Genomic DNA, 18,127 nt, shown 5'->3' with positions numbered 1-18,127 from the left:
ATGACTACTTCATGTGTAGTCTCTTTCAATGAGGATCCATGAAAGTAGTTAAAATTGACCTTGCATGAAAATCCTTTTTCCTCAGTGCTGAAACCTCAGTGATATCCGTGCCTTCCACATTCCTTCCTCCAGATAACTGCATTTTCAAGGATTTCTTTTTACATTTACTTCTTTGCAGCTGCCCTTTAAAATTACAAGTTGCTCTGGTGCCATGTTTTTAGTGAAACAGGGTTTTCCCACAGGGACTGTCACCTTATACAGAGAAAACCTATCTTGCTACTACCAACAATGTTTAGAGAGAGAACCACAGAGTCTCAGTGCATGTGGTCTCACACAGTGTAATAAAATGTGTCCCCGGAGTGTGATCCAGCTTTATACATCTACCACATGAATGATAACACCAGAGCTGGTCATCCTGGGCTCCCTTGGTAGTGAGTGGTGGAGGGAAGTGTGGATGGGTAGAAAGAAAACTTTTGAGGCACGATTCATCTGGATGAATTTAGGTCTATTTCAGGATGAAGTGAATCACATCCCAAAAGATCTCTGTCGGAACCCAGAATGACTAATGCAGGAGTAATCACCTGCATGACAGACACAGTCAAGAGACGGTGGCTTCAGTGCACGGTGTGCCTTAGCAACCTCATGGAAGATGAGCATAGTTTTTGCCTGTCCTCATAGCCTAATGACACAGCAATCAAGCAAGAGATTACTCACATCTAGACAGATTTTATGCAGAATGCAGTGTAAAATGGTCAAGCTCTTCCAGCTTTTTTGTCTCCTGAGAATCTGCCAAGATGTAGCATGAATCAGTGCTTGCTGCACTGAACATATAGGACTGGGGCTGCTGCATCTTGTGAAGGGTTCCTGCTGAAAGAAGTGTGGTTGTTTTGTTATTCTGTCTTTTCCTGCCTCTCAGGGGAAAAATAAAGTCTTGGTATGTGGCAGTGGGGACTCCTGAGGCAAGGGGAAGCAAGAAGAAAACTCTGTGGTTTCTCACATTCTTTATTTCTGCACAGCAAAAGGGAGAAATGGCCCAGTTGTGTGACCAGAGGGAATTAATTTTGAAAACTGCACTGCTGTGAAGCTGCCAGGCAGCTGAAAAGAGGTTTTTCAAGCCAGTGATCCTGATTCATGTCACGGGGGCTGGGAGTAGAGGTGCTCTGGTCAGGCTTCACTCTCCACACTCAGTGCAGAGGTCTCATGCTTTAAATCCTGGTGACTGAGGATGCTGGTGCTTGCTGAATTTGTTATCGCTGTTGGATCTGCAGAAATGAAAGATGAGCTTAAAGAAAAGCCCACAAGAGGCCAGCAAGGGAAGATGTTAGCAAGAAAAAACATCTTTCTCTCACTTTCTAGCCAAAGACTGTTGACTACGTGGGTCCATATTTCATCATCAAAGGGTAGCTCAGAAAAAAAATGAAGGGAAGAAGCATGTTAAATTTAACATGAGGCATGTTGAAAAACTAGCAGATGAGTAAGAGAAGCATCTTAAAACAATAAAATACAGGATGTCTGGACCAACAACACATACCACTGGAGTTCTCCAAGTTCCTGTTTGGTGATTTGAAAATATCTATGATTTATATGTTTGAATTTTATTTTTTTTTAGTAACATATTGAAGTTTCTTACTGCCCTGCAGAGTTATTCTCCATAGTTCTATAGTAAAGCAAGCTAAGGAAAAACCCAGAGTTCCTCTCCTTTGGTCAGATATTGTGGGAATTAAGGAAAGATTAGAGACTATCAGCTTTTCAAATAATTTTCTCAAAGTGTCTGGAAAAATGCAGTCAGATGGCAGCTTCACTCATTTTTTTTATGATGTATACAGAGGAGAACATAAATCTCCCAGTCACTGAGACCATGACACAGATGTGAAACTAGAATTAAAACAGAGGAAGCTCCATTTCAGCCAAGAGCCGATGTTTGTTGTGGTCAGACATCTCCATGTAATCCTTTCCATTAAGGAGGAGTGGAATAATATTATATTTCTATAGTTATGTAATAGCTATATCTTGACTGATATCCTTGTGACACTGAAGTAAAAGGAAACGTAATTCCTTTCAATAGGACCAGCTCTGTTACCTCTTTACATTTTGGTATATTCCGTCTAATCTGAAAAGCCTTCAGCTACATGTTTTTCAAACTCAACACTAGCCATGTGGACATGGGTGGATTAACCTCTCCCAAGTCAAGCTGTCCTGACTTTAGAAAGCTGCAAACAGATGTCACAGCCTCCAAAAGAGCCTTGTCTCAGCCCCAGGAATGGATGATTTACCCCCTGGATGAATCAGGGCAGTTTTCCCATGCGTTTTGCTGCCTGACTTTTATCACCCCAGCTGCTTGTTTCTCATGCTCCTGAAAACAGACTCAGGTTTGTGCCCAGCTGCCACTGTGCAAGATGTTCTGGGTTCATGCCTTGGGCTTTGCCTCTCTGCTCACATATCCACAGCCTCAGGGGTTGTTTGACTGCGCCTGAGCTCACCATTCCCCATGCTGGATTAGAATATTGAGCACAGACACAGATAAAGGGAAATGAAAAATCAGGACAATACTTTTTTGTCAAGTTGTTCATTGAACTGGGATGTGAGAAAAAGGGCCTTACACAAAAGGGCCATGGGCTCATCAGTGGTCATAATGAGTAAACCCTTCTGAATCTCTCCTGTGAGAAAAGGCTGAGAGAATTGGAACTTTCTTGCCTGGAAAAGAGAAGCTTTGGGGTGACCTAGTTTGTGGCCTTCCAGTACCTGAAGGGAACCAACAACAAAGATGGACAGAGTATTTACAAGGGCCTGGAGTGACAGGACAATGGGCATGGCTTCAAACTGAAAGACAGTAGGTCTAGACTGGACATTAGGAAGAAATTCTTCCCTGTGAGGGTGGTGAGGCCCTGCACAGGGTGCCCAGAGCAGCTGTGGTTGCCCCATCCCTGGCAGGGTCCAAGGCCAGGTTGGACGGGGCTTGGAGCAACCTGGGATAGTGGAAGGTGTCCCTTTCTGTGGCAGGGGGTGGGATGAGATAATCTTTACAATCCTTCCAACCCAGGCCACTCTATGATTCTATGAAGGATTCCAGTGCTGTCAAACAGCACTCAGTTTCCTATTGAACACTGTATCATGATGTAAGTATCATGATGAAAGAATCCAAATCTCGGTATTTTTTTCTAGAGCATTTTGATGTCACCCTTCTGTGTAGTAACCAGGTTAAGTTTGTGAGTTAGTATTTATTATCTAAGTGAAAATGGTTATAGGCACATCAGGGAAATTAATGAAATGGAAAACCAACAAGCAAAGTAAAACTGAAAATCTATTGACTGGTTGATGAGGTGCACTTATTTTTCAGGAAAACGAAGGAGTATTTAAGCGTATAAATAAAACTGAAGCAAAGTAAGAGCTTTGCAGAGAGCAGCTCATGGAACAGCAGTTGTGCTCAACCCAAGACTTCACCCCCTCACACAAAATCCAGCACAAAATGCTTCTTCACTCCCATTTAAACTTGCAGTTGCTTCTGTGGGGTGTGCTCCTTTTGGACAGCTACTTCCTGTGAACAAATGAGCTCTTGCATGAGATGAGGGAGGAAACAAGAGTTAGGCTCACAGTAACTCCTGTCTTTGCACTGGGAGCTGTATGGGATCACACTGCTTAGCACAGCGGGAGGATAGGATCACCAGGAAAGCCCTCAACCAAAGCTCTGTCAAAGTGACAGTCAGACAAGACAGACATGAATCTGACTGCTACCTTCACAGCGAGGACGCTTGTTTAGACTGAATCTGACAACATAAAATTAAACTGCACACAGCTAATAAATCTTAAAGGAGCTTAATTTTTTACATATATGTTTTAAGTGAGTGATGCCTCGGGCAAGGATGAGCAGTCCAGAAGGAAAAAGATTTATAGTATTTTTTTTTAATTCTGTAATCCACCTTATCTGCTGTGTTTCCTGCATTATTCCTGCCTCTGAAATATTCAGATCCGTGTTGGTTACATAAGCCCCAATCCTGATGAGTTGTACTCAGCTAGTTGGGGAACCTAAACAGGAGTGTGCAACTTCCAGATCATTAAAGATAAACAGCTCAGCTTGATTTCTAAACACTCAGAGCCACTTAACTGGTTCAAGAGCATTAAAAAAAATAATAAATATTGTTTTGAATCTTGATTTTGAAGGAGTCACAGACTGCTTCTGAATGTCCAAGCCTGGTTTCATCTCCCCTCACTTAATTTCTCAGCATATATGTCTCTCTAAACAGAAAGTTTGAATTTATTTCCAACAAATTATTCACATGGGGTTGGTTATTACTGTTCTACTGAGTGCAGGACTGAAAAGTTTGAATGATGTTCCTTAATGGATGGACATGTACAATGGAAAATGTAGGATGAGTATCAGGGGAAAATGCATTTGGGTAAGGTGTATATCACGGGATGTGGTTTTTCCTTACAGACAAGCTGGATAACATTTCTTGGTCTGTCTTCAAGCTAGGTTAGATCAAGCATTAGGAAATGCAGTGAAAGAAATAATGTTTGACTGACCTATAGATTACTAGGGTATCCTAGCAGAAGGTGGAAGAACTGTGGTAGAACTTTATGAGTTTCTAGCATCTATAATTTTGATAATGATGCCCCTTCCAATAATTCAGCCTGAAGTCACAGGACACCTGAGCATAATGAGGATAAAGCCTATCAAAATGCATTTACTTCGCTTTATTCTTACACAGCACAAAAGAAGGCGCCTCAGAAATAGCTCTTTCAATAACACCATATCTTTGCTAGAAAATCTTACCTCCAAAAATACCTAAGATTTTTCCCTGGACAGGCTGAAGAACCACACTGATTCTGACCCTCAGAACAGAGGGTGACCAAAGTTCTGCCAGATATATTGGGCCATAGTTGCTGAATGCCATAAAAATAAGTGACAAAACCTTGAAATAAATTGAGAATTTTAGGGTGAGTTGGTGTAAAGACTGTAAAACGTGAGCCAAGTGTTCACCTACTTGCTGATGTTTTTTTCACAGGGCTGTTCTACCCTCTGCACATTCCTGTGGCTGTCATTAATGCCAGTGGGAGTCACACACCAGCAAGTGTAGTGGAGGGTAAAAAGAGGTCAAGGAACGCGTTCACCTTGAGCTGGATTTGGAACTCAGCTGCACAGGTGTAAATGAAGATGTGAAGTGACTTTTCTGTGTTTTGTGCCTGTGTAAAAGTGATCAGAGTTGTCTAGATGTTCAAAAATATTGTAGTAGATTAGAGATACGTTTTCTAAGTTTGTTTTAGACAACCTAAACTAGATAACAATTCTATATGATCTATAATAACTATATGGAGGAGACCTTCATTTCTATTTGTATATGTATGCATGCCTTTTAATGTTCCTTATAAACATATTTTACAATTTTACTCTTGTATATCTATTGGTACAGTTTTCCTTTATTTTCTGTGTGCGTACAAATGAGTGTGCATTTCCAGGTGTTTTTTACTGATCCACTTGGAGATGCCTTTTCAAAGCTGCACGCCCACTAGACACACAGGCTCATGCTATGATGCCCTCAGTTGTTGAGACATTCTGTTGGCCTTTGCTCCTAAGGGAAAGTTGGAAGTGCCCTTGGCTTTGTTATTCTTCCATATTCTCTGTTGCAGACCTAAACTGGAGGATCTTGTCCTGTTATTGCCTCTGTAAGCTCTTGTGAGAGAAGTTGCAGACCTTGTTTCACACAAAAGCTCTCACTATGGGGTCAAGGGACGCCATTTCCTTATTTCAGTGGAGGTAAGAGCAGGGTCTTTATCACACAGAATTAAGGGAGATGTTCAAATTATAGTAGGTGGTGAAAAAAAAGCAGATCTAGTCCAAAGATATTTGCTGGTCTGTATGAAGTTAAGATAAATCAAATCATACAAAATCTACACCATCATATGCAAAAATTATTCCTCCCAGGATGAAATTGTCTGAGGCTGGTCACAAAGTGCCCACTTGAAACATCAACTTGTTATCCCTTTTAAAAAAATTAATCAAGAAATAGTGACACTATAGTATGAAAGAGAAGGCAAAGAAATGTGTCCTTTGAAGCAACGACTGTACAGATCATCCAAGAAATCAGCAGGGCATGAACAAGACAGAGCCTGGTAAGCAGCAAACGGGGCTGTGCACCCTGCCTACCCTACCACAACCAGCATTTTGAGGAAAACCAATGTGTCCTCTCTTATGGATAAATTCCAGGTACATTGCAGTGCAAAGTAATAATTAAAAATTCCTTTTACTCTGTAGTCCCTTCAGAAGCCACTGGGGCTCCAGAATTTTATGAAAAGTAGTCAATCTTGTGACAACTAAAATCTCCTTGGGAAAGGGAGTGACTTCTTTTGATCATGTGATGCCTCTGAGCAAAAGGATGCTCTATGCTCACAGGAGGCATTTCAGTCCTGCCACAAACCCAGAGAATACAGCACCCAGTGATGTCAGAGCTCTGTCAAAGCACAGCTAGCCCAGAGCTGACTTTCACAGGAAACTCCCCACACTGCCTGATCTTATTAATTTATTTGTTTATCTTCTCTTGCATATCCCCTTACAGTCTTTCATGTCATATGCACATAGCATTTTATAAAGATCAGAGAAATCAAGCCACTCCCTTTTGGATGGTGTGGAGCTGCTAGTTTTGCTTTACATATAACAGCATCAGGCACAGAGCAAGGCTTCTCATAAAGCTATAGCAGCCATGGTGTTAGACCCACAGCTATTCCAGCCTTTCTAACTGAGCTTTCACCCTTAGCCAGGAGCAGATCTAAGCTTTGGCTTTAAAACACTCCTACTGAAGAAAATTTAATAGCTGCTGTTGAGCAAAGAGGTCTTCACCATCATGGATGATTCTGTTTTAAACAGTCCTGGGATCTAAAAGACTTAAAAAATGGGAAAAAACCCCACATACTGCGAAAAGAGTAGGGTATGCCTGGACCTCCTCAGTCTACAAGCACATTTTTTGTATGTTAATGGGATGGTCTGTATGTCAAGAGCAGCACACACGCCTGCACACAAACCTTGCTTCATTCTGTTACTGGATAGAATAAAAGGTGCTTTTATATGGAGGAAACATGAGCAGCCTGAAGGAAACTCTTTTCACTGAAGTGTTTTTGGGCCTGGGATTACCAGCCTGGGTTTTACTCAGATCTCTAAATGGATTCTCCCTGGGAAACAGGAGGTTACAAAAGCAGATGTCTGCTAGACGCAATTGCCTGTTTCCCCCCAAGTGGCAAAGTCACTCAATTTGCTGAGTGGGGAAACCACTACAGCACAATATATAATAACTCAAGGCATTTGTTTCAGAACGCGACATTCTTTCATTACCCTCTCCCAGCCCTCAACATTACTTCAGACACACATTATTAAACCACAGCTAATTATTAAATATTTAACAAAGACTGTACAGTACGTTGCAACTGCTAAAGTAGGCAGAGCTATACAGATTGATTTCTCTGTGTCTGGAGCTCAGTATGCATCAAACAGCATGGATGCTTTGAAATTTCAAGTCACAGGGCCAAGTTTTGATGGTTGATAGTGCTCAAAGGAGAGTGATTTCCTTTGCCCATGAATATTTTTATGATATTGAAGAAACATCCAGAATAGAGAGAAAATCTTGAAATCCTAAAAAACGTAAATCTTCAAAGTGAAAAAAATATATCTCTCTGGTTTAGCCAAGAATTCTTTTAGATAAATATGAAATATTTGACCACCTTAATCTATCATTATAACATAATTCAAGTTTTAAAAGGTAAGTTTATTTCAAATGGAAATATTTTCATTTTTTAAATTTAAAAGGAAAGTGCCTTCAAATTTTGAGGAAAACAAGAACAATTTAGGCAAAGTCAGTCTCATTCAGGGGTAAATTTTGCCTGCTTGACCTTTCAAACTTTGTAGTTGGCAGCTTGGTGTTTACGTTTCAGCTTTAAAGACCTTTGTTTAAATCCAATTTGCTTGTCATGTAGAATAAATGTTGGAACTTCTATTTAATCCTTTCACAGATATTTCTGCACACAGATTAATGAATTTTAAAGCCATTATGATCATCTAGTCTGACCTTCTGCATAACACGAGTCATAAAATGTCACCCAGCAATTTTGCATCAAGCCCAGTCATCTGTGGTTGAGCTAAAGCTGTCACACCACGGAGCATGACTTTCAGCATATCCAGGGGAGATGAACGGTAGCAAGAACCACAGTTTAGCAAAGACGATTTTTGTGGCAGAGTATTAGCGAATTGAAGTTGCTATGGTACCAGAAACGGCAAAAAGTACAAAATTACTTTTTGATGTCTTCAAAAAAAGTCGAGTAAGAAGGTTGCTGTGTATGTTTTTTAGGACACCTTATTTCTTAATGTCAGGGGTAAGAAATCTCAGGCACATGGTGTTATCACTATTGCAACAGGATTGCAACCTAGTCGTCCAAGTTTTGATCTGCATTCCAGGAATGTGGGCTGGGAAGAACAATTGCTGTAAGTAGGGGTGAGGCTTTGATCAGCCTGGTCTAGTGGGAAGCAGAGATAGAATGGTTTGTGTTGGAAGGGACATTAAAGCTCATCTTGTTCCACCCCCTGCCATGGGCAGGGACACCTTTCACTATCCCACGTTGCTCCAAGCCCTGTTCAGCCTGGCCTTGGACATTTCCAGGGATCCAGGGGCAGCCACAGCTGCTCTGGGCACCCTGTGCCAGGGCCTCCCCACCCTCACAGGGAAGAATTTATTCCTGATATCCAATATAACTCTGCTGTCTGTGAATGTGAAGCTATACCCTGTTGTCCTGCCACCCTGTTCCTTTTTCCAAAGTCCCTGTTTATGTTTTGAAGAAGTTGAGCAAATATTACAATAATTGACCTGGATAAATAATTATTATTTGCCTTCCTCTGAAGTGCAGAATTACAGTGGTGGGATGGAAGGGAGGGAATATGATGCTCCCCAGTGGCCATGGCCAATCCCGGGGTTTCCATTCTTCACCAGCACATTGCAGCTGCTCAAGCTCTCTTGCTTTTCCATCAAGGCACAGATGGGTTAACTAGGAGACTCATGTACATTTTTTAATAATCAGTCATAGAAGTGGGGTTCAATGCCTGTGATGTTGCCTCCTCTGTCTGATTTTTAGAAGTAGATGTGCTTGTAAGTATTTGGCAGAGTCAATATTCAATGGAAAATTGGGAACAAAGCAACATTTTCTTGGCTGGAATATGCTCACTCTGGTTAAACTTCTGTCAGGAAAGTTTTCTCAGGGCCAAAACATTTTTTTTTCAGTTAAAACAAGGATGGGATGATTTTGGTTCATACGAACCAGGGACTCAGATCCTGTATAGGTAGTGTCTGAGTACCTGGTACAGAGGGGTGGGTCTGTTGAGAGGGGTTTTTGAAAATGCACCTGGGTTTGTCTAAAAAGGCTTTAAAAAAAAAAAAAGAGAAATTGTCAGCACAAAAAGATTCTTTTAATTAATTTGAAAAGTGCTGCAGAACAATAATCTTAACTCCCACAAAGCTTTGGGCAGGCTCAATGGTCCCCTGCCTTCTTACAGTCAACTTTTTTGAGAACCATTGCAGATTATGGGCTTCAGACAAGAAACATCATTGTTCCTCAAAGAAATTCCAGCACCATTTCCATTAGGAGCAATTGAAAATGTGCCTGTGAATTAAAGGGGTTGCTTTAAACCCATTTTGAAAGACTATCTCTGGCCATGGTGGGGTTAGATCACACCCTGTATAAAGAATGGAGAAGTGCAATCTGCAGAATTTGTTTGCAATGAAGTCAGTGGGAGCTTTGCTTCAGAGCAGCCCAGTATTGATTCACTGGGTGGAAAACTCATCTGATCAAAAGTCTCTGTTTCCCCTAAATTATCCAAAGAACAGGAAAAAAACGTGATCTCGCTGGTAATTATGGGAAGTTTATGACACATTTTCTTAAAATTGGGTTCCCTTGGGATAGACTTTGAGGAAGACTACATGTGAGTTGCCCTTTGAATAAAAAGAAGGAGATTTTTTTCTGTGATGCTGAGCATCACAGAAATAAGAAAAAAAAGAACACAGAATGAAAGCCCCAAAATTTGTTTATAATTAGTGTGCTTAAGAGGACTTGGAAGACTGAAAAAACCCCTTCTTCCTTTCCTTCCTTGTTAATTGCATACAGAGCATTTCCTCTTTCTTTTTTCCTCCTATATTCTGAAAACAATTAGGAAGACAAATTTGAAAACTGGATCATAGGTGGACTAATCATAGAGAGAGGCTGATTGATTGAATTTTGTGGATAAATTATATAAGCCATCAAGCATGCCTTAATTGTCTCAGTAAGACATAGCCAAACCCAAACTGTGATGGACTAAAATCTTGCATTAAATGATGATTTAGAATTAGACTTTTTTAGAAAAAAAAAAAAAAAGAATAATTCCCATTTTGCATGTGCTGATCTGAGTGCTGCACAGAGTTGGAATAATTTCTGCCAACACTCACTGCCTGGTTTGGTTTGGGCAAGTCACACCTATAACAAGTGTTTTGGGGCTTGTGTGTGACCTGCTGGCTCTTGTTAAAGTACATTTCAGCCTTTGATGTATGTGAAACAATATTGTCAGTCCCCCTTACCACACAAATCATAAGTCTGACTAACAAAAACACAAAGATTATGTATAGAATAATGAGCTCCCAAAGGGTGGAAAGAGGGTTCTTTCACACTGAGCTGCACACAGGCACGTATTAATGCAGTTTGATTTGATCACTGGAAAATTGTGTCCTGTAATTACTAAGCAAACATGAGGTGGAATGACAGGGAAATGCAATGAAATGGGGCTTTGAGGTGGAAGATGGATTTTCAGAAAGTGCAGTTGGGAAGGAACGCATACAAATCCTGCAAGACTGCCTTGAAATACAAGGGACCCATTGGTTAAAAGATTAATTGTAGGCTCACTTAGTCCACCACGACCTGTATGGGGCAGTATTGACCAAGAATTATCATGAAAGAAGTGGATTTGGGGCGTGTTGGTTCTCATACAGTAGGCACCACTTTTGGAAAGCATCAGTTTTTGTGAATGGCTCCTATTTTCCTTCCAAAATTATTGATTTTTTTTTTATTATAAAAATTCAGTTTTCATTTTGATACTTTTTAGCAGAATTGTAACAGCTTTTCCCTTTATTTATTGAATGTTATGACAACATACAAACTAAATTTACTCAAAGTCCTTCAGTATATTCACAAATATCACTCTCCTACATAATATCAATTATTACACCTTAATTTTCAATTTTTTTATTCATCAGTATCAGAGATCTTTTTCCAATCAAAGATGCTACAAATGCACATCTCCCCCTTAGGCAGCTACTTAAATTTGGATTTTTCTGCAGACTTCTTTGGTGACACTTAAAAAAAATCCAATCTACCTTGTAGAGACTGTGTGTGCTGTAAGAAATGGAAGGATGTGTTCAAGCACCCATAAGTCTTGGTTTTCCTGCCTTCCCTGACATCTGTACTGCCAGATGGAAGGACATCATGGCAAAAATGATGCTTTCAGCATTCTTTAACTTCCTTCATTTGTGTGCTTTAAGGTGGAAATGGGCATAACTGGGCAGAATTATTGAGTTAAACAAAAAGAGAGTGTATTAGCAACACACGTCCTGCAGGTAACAGAATGAGCAGCGAGCACTGGGCATCTCACCCATTCAAACGCCTTTCTGAAGGGCAAATCTATCTGTTTCCAAGAAGATTCTCAAATTTACCATTTACATGGAGAATGATGTGCTCCTACCAGTTTTTATGGGTTGTTACTGATGGATTAGTGACCTGACTCAGCATCTTCACTCTCCTCTCAATTATACAGTAATTGCTTGTGTTCAGAGCATTTGAGTGGTAGCCTAGCACATGCTGTAAAGCCTCCAGAAGGGACAAAGTTGCAGTAAAGCTTCTTGGGAAGAGAAACAAACAATTAATTTCCAGCAAACAATAAAAATAGAAGAAATATTAGAGATGTAGGGGTTCTAATATCAGTGATGTGGACTGGTGATGCATTTATTAGTCTCCTTTGTGTTCTCACCTGAAACATTTATCTTCACTGAACTAGCTGATTATCCTCTTTTAATTATTTCATATGGAATAATTAAATAAAATGAAGACAATAATCTTTTATAGATGGTTATGAGGAGGAACAATTTTTCTCAGGGAACTGAATATAGATTTTTATCCTTCCCCTTTACCTCCCAAGACTTTAGAGATCTAATGCATTCAGTGCTGCTGCATAAAGAGAGCTCCTGAATTCTCTGAATTATTTATTTTTAATAGTTAACCATCATTTGAAAGTCTCACCTGGATGACCTATGATTGAAGATCAAGCCTCATTGAGCACAGTGTTTTGTTCTGATGACAGATTTCCAGACAATTTCCTGTGTGTTATATGAGAAGCTGAAAATCCTGCACACTGATTGTATTTAAAAGGGCCATACAGCCCTGCTGAGGTTTCCCAGGCACCCAGATGGGTGATCTGTCCCTCTCTGCTGGATGCTGCCCTGTGCTGGAGGCATAAGACAAGAATAAAAAAAGTGAGATGGCACTTTCCATTGCTGCAGCTCTTCAGACCTTCTTGCTCTCTCTGTGGCCGCAGCTCACACCCCAAATCTGCATGAGGATACAGATTTGGAGGCATATAAAAGCAGGTGAATGGGGCTCTCATCATCCTGGTCTGGTTGAAGATGTCCCTGCTCATTGTAGGGTGGTAGGACTACGTGGCCTTTAAAGGTCTCTCCCAACCAAAACTCTTCTATGGTTCTATGATTCCATAGGTTAGAGAGACAAAGAGTCCAAGGCACTTTGATGAAAATATTCAAGAGCTGAGTATGGAGAAGCAGAAGCATGAAACTGGCTGCCCAGTTGTCTTTGTTAGATGAAGACCACTTTTGACTCTCTCTTCTTTCTGTGTCCCTGGTAAGCTCCCTTACACAGGCAGAGGTCTGTCAGGATAGGAAGAAATGGATGGACATGACCTCTGAGCAGACGAGGTACGGATACACTCAGGTTTCACACTGAGAAAAAATTCTATGGAGTGAGATGCAATCAAGTTGAGTCTAAAATAAGGGCAGGTAATCAAGTCCACAGTGCAAGCTGAAGCTTGTGGCTACATGTAGGGAAGAGAGAAGGAAGTGTCAGAGAGAGCAGTAAGGGTGGAACTCATAGCTCTACCTCACAGATATTTGAGCATTTTTCTACATATAGTGAGTGAAGAAAGATTAGTATTCCAAAGCAAGGAGGGACACAGGTCGCCACCTGACACAGGGCATATGAATCATCCTCCTGTGCTCTCGAGCTGCTACAGCTCAGCCCACATCTTGCAAGCGTCCTTGCGAGAGGTGATGGTGGTGTCAGCAGGCAGATGGGCCGAGAATGACAACCTACATTTCATACTGCACAGATCTGAGCAACCAAGAGTATTTTTGCCTCCTTGATCCTGCTGAGTTGCCAAAGAAGAGCAGACTAGGTGGCTCTCCTGCTGACTACAGTAGATCAAATTCTTTTGCAGCAAATTCTCTGAGTGCCCTGTTGGAGTGGAACGTAACTGCTTCCCTGGAAGATGCTTCTTCCAGCAGGCAGTGGAGAGGCCCTGCAATGAGCTGTGGCTTTTCTCAAAAAACAGCCTTTTCTTCTGTGTAATCACAACACTAAATTCAATCTTGATATTAACTGGACATAGAAAAGTATGTTATAAATGGAAGTTTTTGAAAGGAAAGGTGATCCTATTTAAGGTGCTTTTGACTTAACAGTATTCCTAAGAGTGTTTCCGAATCTGGAAAAGCAATCATTATTAATAACACAGTTCTTATAATATTTTCCTCTTTAAGATTTGTTTACCTGTCACCATTGTTTGATCATAAATATACCCATTTTATAGCTTAATGAAAAGAATTCTTTTTACAGCTTCAACTGAGCAGATCTGGGGAATGTTGTGGGTGGTAGTTTTCTGTTTGTTTGGATTTTTTTTAATGGGGGGGGGGGTGTCTGTGCTATTGAACGTCTAATTTGGGCTGCGTCAACCTGCACATCCGAACACACAGACACTCAGCACCAGATTCAATGTTGTTGTTGTTGCTTAAATTAGTTCATATCCACAAGGAAACATTTAACCCACCAAAGTTTCCCTCTAGCCACCTGCCCTAATTCCAGGACAGCACTGTTGTCCTGTGGTCTGAGTCTTGGCTCGTTCTCAGTCCAGTTGAACAGCAAACCCTCTTAGAAAATTTGTTTCTCACAGGGCTTCCAGCGTCATAACTTACTACAGGAAAAGGCCATCATTTTGACTTGCTTTACAGATGTCAAATCCTTCACAGAACTCAGTTTAAACTTTAGGCTCTGTGTCAAAAATAATACAAAAAACTGGTTGTAATTACCTCCTGGAGTTAGCTTGCAATAAATTAAAACAAAATTTAAAAAAAATCCATCCCACATTTTAAAGGAATTTTGACTTTCTGCCTAGATATATATTTTTTCACTGCTTGCTTGGAAACTTAAAGAAGGGAACAATTAATGAAAACCAATTGCTCAAAAAGTCATGGTTTTCAGATCATGTTTGTTTTCATATCTTAAACTAGCTCACTGTTTCTTAACATAGTTTTAATTCATAAGGAAACCCCAAGACAGATTAGAAATGTAGATCAGAGGAGGAAAGATATAATTTTTTAATTTTACTTTTGCCCCCATGTTATTCACCCCTTCCTGGAAGCCTCATTTTTTTCTTTTTGGCTGCTGTAATACTTTAGTATTTTTATAGTATGCATTATTGTAATTAAAGGGGTGTATATTTTTATGGACAAAAACCCCTTTTTGCTTCCAGTGCCAGAGACTGTTAGTAAGATGCAAATTAAATGCAGGCCTTTGGAATGGCAGAAAATTTTGGTTTGTGCCCCTCCTCCAGCACACTATTATTTTTACTAGTGCGCCTTTTTCCTTCTTGGGTGCAATAGGAAACAAAAGGTTTGTGCAGGCTTGAGGAGAGAAGACTATGCAGGATTTGGGACATTAACAGTAGCTGGAAATATGAACCCAGATATCGTGGCTAATTTTTTAAACTGGAGAAAAAAACCCACTCTTTGTTTGGGAAAATACCCCTAAATTTAGGTGTTTATGCATCACAAAAGCTGAATTTCCAGGGTATGAGCAGGTAGAGCCCTTGATACAGAGCTGATCCAGAATTGGATCAGTGATGGGGTTGGACTGCGAAATACCACCAACCAACAAAACCAGTAGCAATGTTCCGTCTTAAATTGCCTATTTTCAAATGAAATATTATCTGTTTTGTCCCAAGTTCATGCTTTGCCATCCCGTTTTACCACCCTGGGCATACTGTATCTGAGAGGGCTCTGTAGCTTTAATATGGACAATAGGACCACAAGGTATTTGGGCTCTATTTGTAAGGTATTTGGGTATCTGGAGTCTCTATTTGTAAGCAAACCTGGAGCTCTGCCTTCTGCAAATAGACCCTGTTACCCTCTGAAAATGATCTTTCCCTGCAGGATGGACTTTTTCCCTCCTCTCATTCCTGACTGGCTGTACTACATGGGTTTGAATCCCTCTTGACTCTGTTTCCTGAAGTTTGGCTTGACCCTGGGCCATAAGTCTTGTTCGGATGTTAAGTTTGATCCAATCTTTGGTTGTTCTGGCTTTTGCTGCCTGGTTTTAAGCACAGTACATAATTTATCAGGTGTTTCAGTCTAAATTCAGTCTAAAGTCTGTGAAAGTACTCTGCAGTTGTTATGTGTGTGTATATTTATATACGTGCGTCTCCCAACATCAACCCCAAAATATTTTGCATGACTTTTGATTTAAAAGAAAAAAATAAATTCTAACTATAAGTCAGAATACCTGTATTATCAAATCAGTCAATTCCTGTTAGGGGATTACCGTTTGAAATTCAAGATAGCAGCTTTTCAGAGTAAATGGGGAATTAGCTACTCCGTATTTAAACCTAAAAAAATAATATGCTAATCTCAAAGTCAAAGACCTTGGATCCCTGTCTAAAATTGCTTGTGTTTTTCAAGTCCTATGTAAGAAAAACGAAGCACAGTGTGTAAAATACTGCAAGTTTTGCCAAAAGTTTTTGCATTCATCAGTGTGTAAAACTAACTCTCTCTGAACTAATTGCTGCCAGAAACTCACTTTGTAGAAATGATCATAATGAGTAATTCTTTGAGTCTAATGGATTTGCTTCAAGAGGGAAGCAAAATGAGCCAACAAAGAAGTATGCAGAGTTTTCCAAGGATTTAAGGTCAAATAAGACACCATCTTTCAGAAGTCTAATGAATGACAAGTAGGAAATCAGGACTTTCAGGCACAGGAAAAGGTCGCCCTTTTACTGTAAGTAGGATGCTTCCATAAACCAGTATTTTTTATTGCATATGACAGAGTCATTCCATTATCCCAACACACAGAAATCTGTGTAAAATCAGCCTAATTATTGGTGAAATTAGGCTGACAACTTGGAGCGATTTTCATATCTTTTCTCAGTTTTATATTTTTGAAATAATCTTTAATTGCTTTGTAAAGGGTGAAACAAATGGTGTGGCATGTTACAATGCTGATTGTTGGAGGGTGGTAGCAGACACAGGTGCATTTAATCATCCATCCTATAGACTCCTCTTCCCCATTCATTACACTGGCAACCCCAGCCCAACCCAGTGGCTGATCTCACACAGACCATTAGAGTGCTCACAAAAGGGCGTGTAGAGTGTCTGCCTCTCCCATCATCCTCAAGCATGGCCTAAGATGAGAAGAGAGTTCCTTTTTGTGTGGCTGAAAACAGGGAGTCAAGGAAGAAAGAGAATAAAAGGGTAAAATCTGTATTCTTCCATTGTTGAGAGAAGAGAGATGGTGTTCAGCATGTTTGGGGCAAAGAAATAATCTCTAAATAAAACCCAGTCCACTCAGTCAGTGGAAGGGGTCCTGGGCAGATTGTTCGCATACAGAATTTTTCCAGACTCCATCTTCCTCAAATTTTAAGTCTCCTAAAACCCCACTAAATAATAATAAAAATGCATCTGTAGTAAATTCTACTCAATCTAATAATGCTGAGCTTGGCAATGCCTAAATTATGGATTTCAATTTCTTAAATAATAGAGGTGTTTGTCTCAACTAAACTTATACAGTCATAAAAATCCCACTATCAGACATTTGGATGTTCCTAAAATCTAGTGCCAAATGTTTATGTCAAAAGAGAAGCTATTCAAATAAAAATAACAGCAGCACTCAAGAACACATGTTTAAAAAACATCTTGCCAAGATATGAAGCAAAAAGTAAAGGAGAACCACAATCACAGCTTTTATATCTGCTCTGATCACCTGTGCTTTTTATTCCTTTTCCCTGCAGGGACCAGGATGTCTTTTCAATCTGCAGAATCCATACAAGATGTGACAAGAAATTCCAGCCTACCAAGATGGGGGGAGAGAGAGATGCTGATTTCCATTTCTGAAACATGTATCATGTTTGGAGGCTTTGTAAAGGATAAATTTAGAGGAGACAGGTCAAAAGGTCCCAACTTCCTCCTCCAGCACTCATGTATCCTGCACACTTTCACTTTGCCAGACACAACTGCGCATCACTTTGCAGAATTTCCTATCTGGATCACCTGCCTCACACAGGTATCTGCTTCTGTGGTGTCTTGAGCTTTCAGTGGTTATATGTCTAGCATTTTCTCACTTTCCTTTACTGGGTCACCTTCAAGAGTCACTTGAATGTTCTAACAAATGAATTATTCACTTTTGCAGCTGTGGGTGTTAATGGTGCTCTAGTCTTGAGATCTCTGCTCCCCACACACATTGATTTTGCTTCTGGTTGGCTGAAATGTGCTATGTCTAGACCAAATTAATGGAATCAGCTAAGAAATACTGAGGGGAAACAAAATGGCTCGAGATAAACAGAAGGGAAGACTGAGCAAATAATCTTGTTTGGATTTCAGGTCTGCCAAACTAGCAGAACAAAACAGATAACTTCATTTCTGTCAGTTAAGAAAGTTCTGTCTATTCACCTGTGAAGATCTATTCTTGCCTGACACAGCAGTCCTATTTCTGCATGGCTGGAATTTTGTTGGCACTAATCAAGCTTTTTTTGTGAAATATTTGAACACAAATGAAGTTTAAAGGTACTGTAATGTCTCTT

This window comes from Corvus cornix, chromosome Z (genome assembly GCF_000738735.6).
Source record: "Corvus cornix cornix isolate S_Up_H32 chromosome Z, ASM73873v5, whole genome shotgun sequence".
NCBI classification, from domain to species: Eukaryota; Metazoa; Chordata; class Aves; order Passeriformes; family Corvidae; genus Corvus; species Corvus cornix.
Note: the sequence above shows the minus strand (reverse complement) of the source record.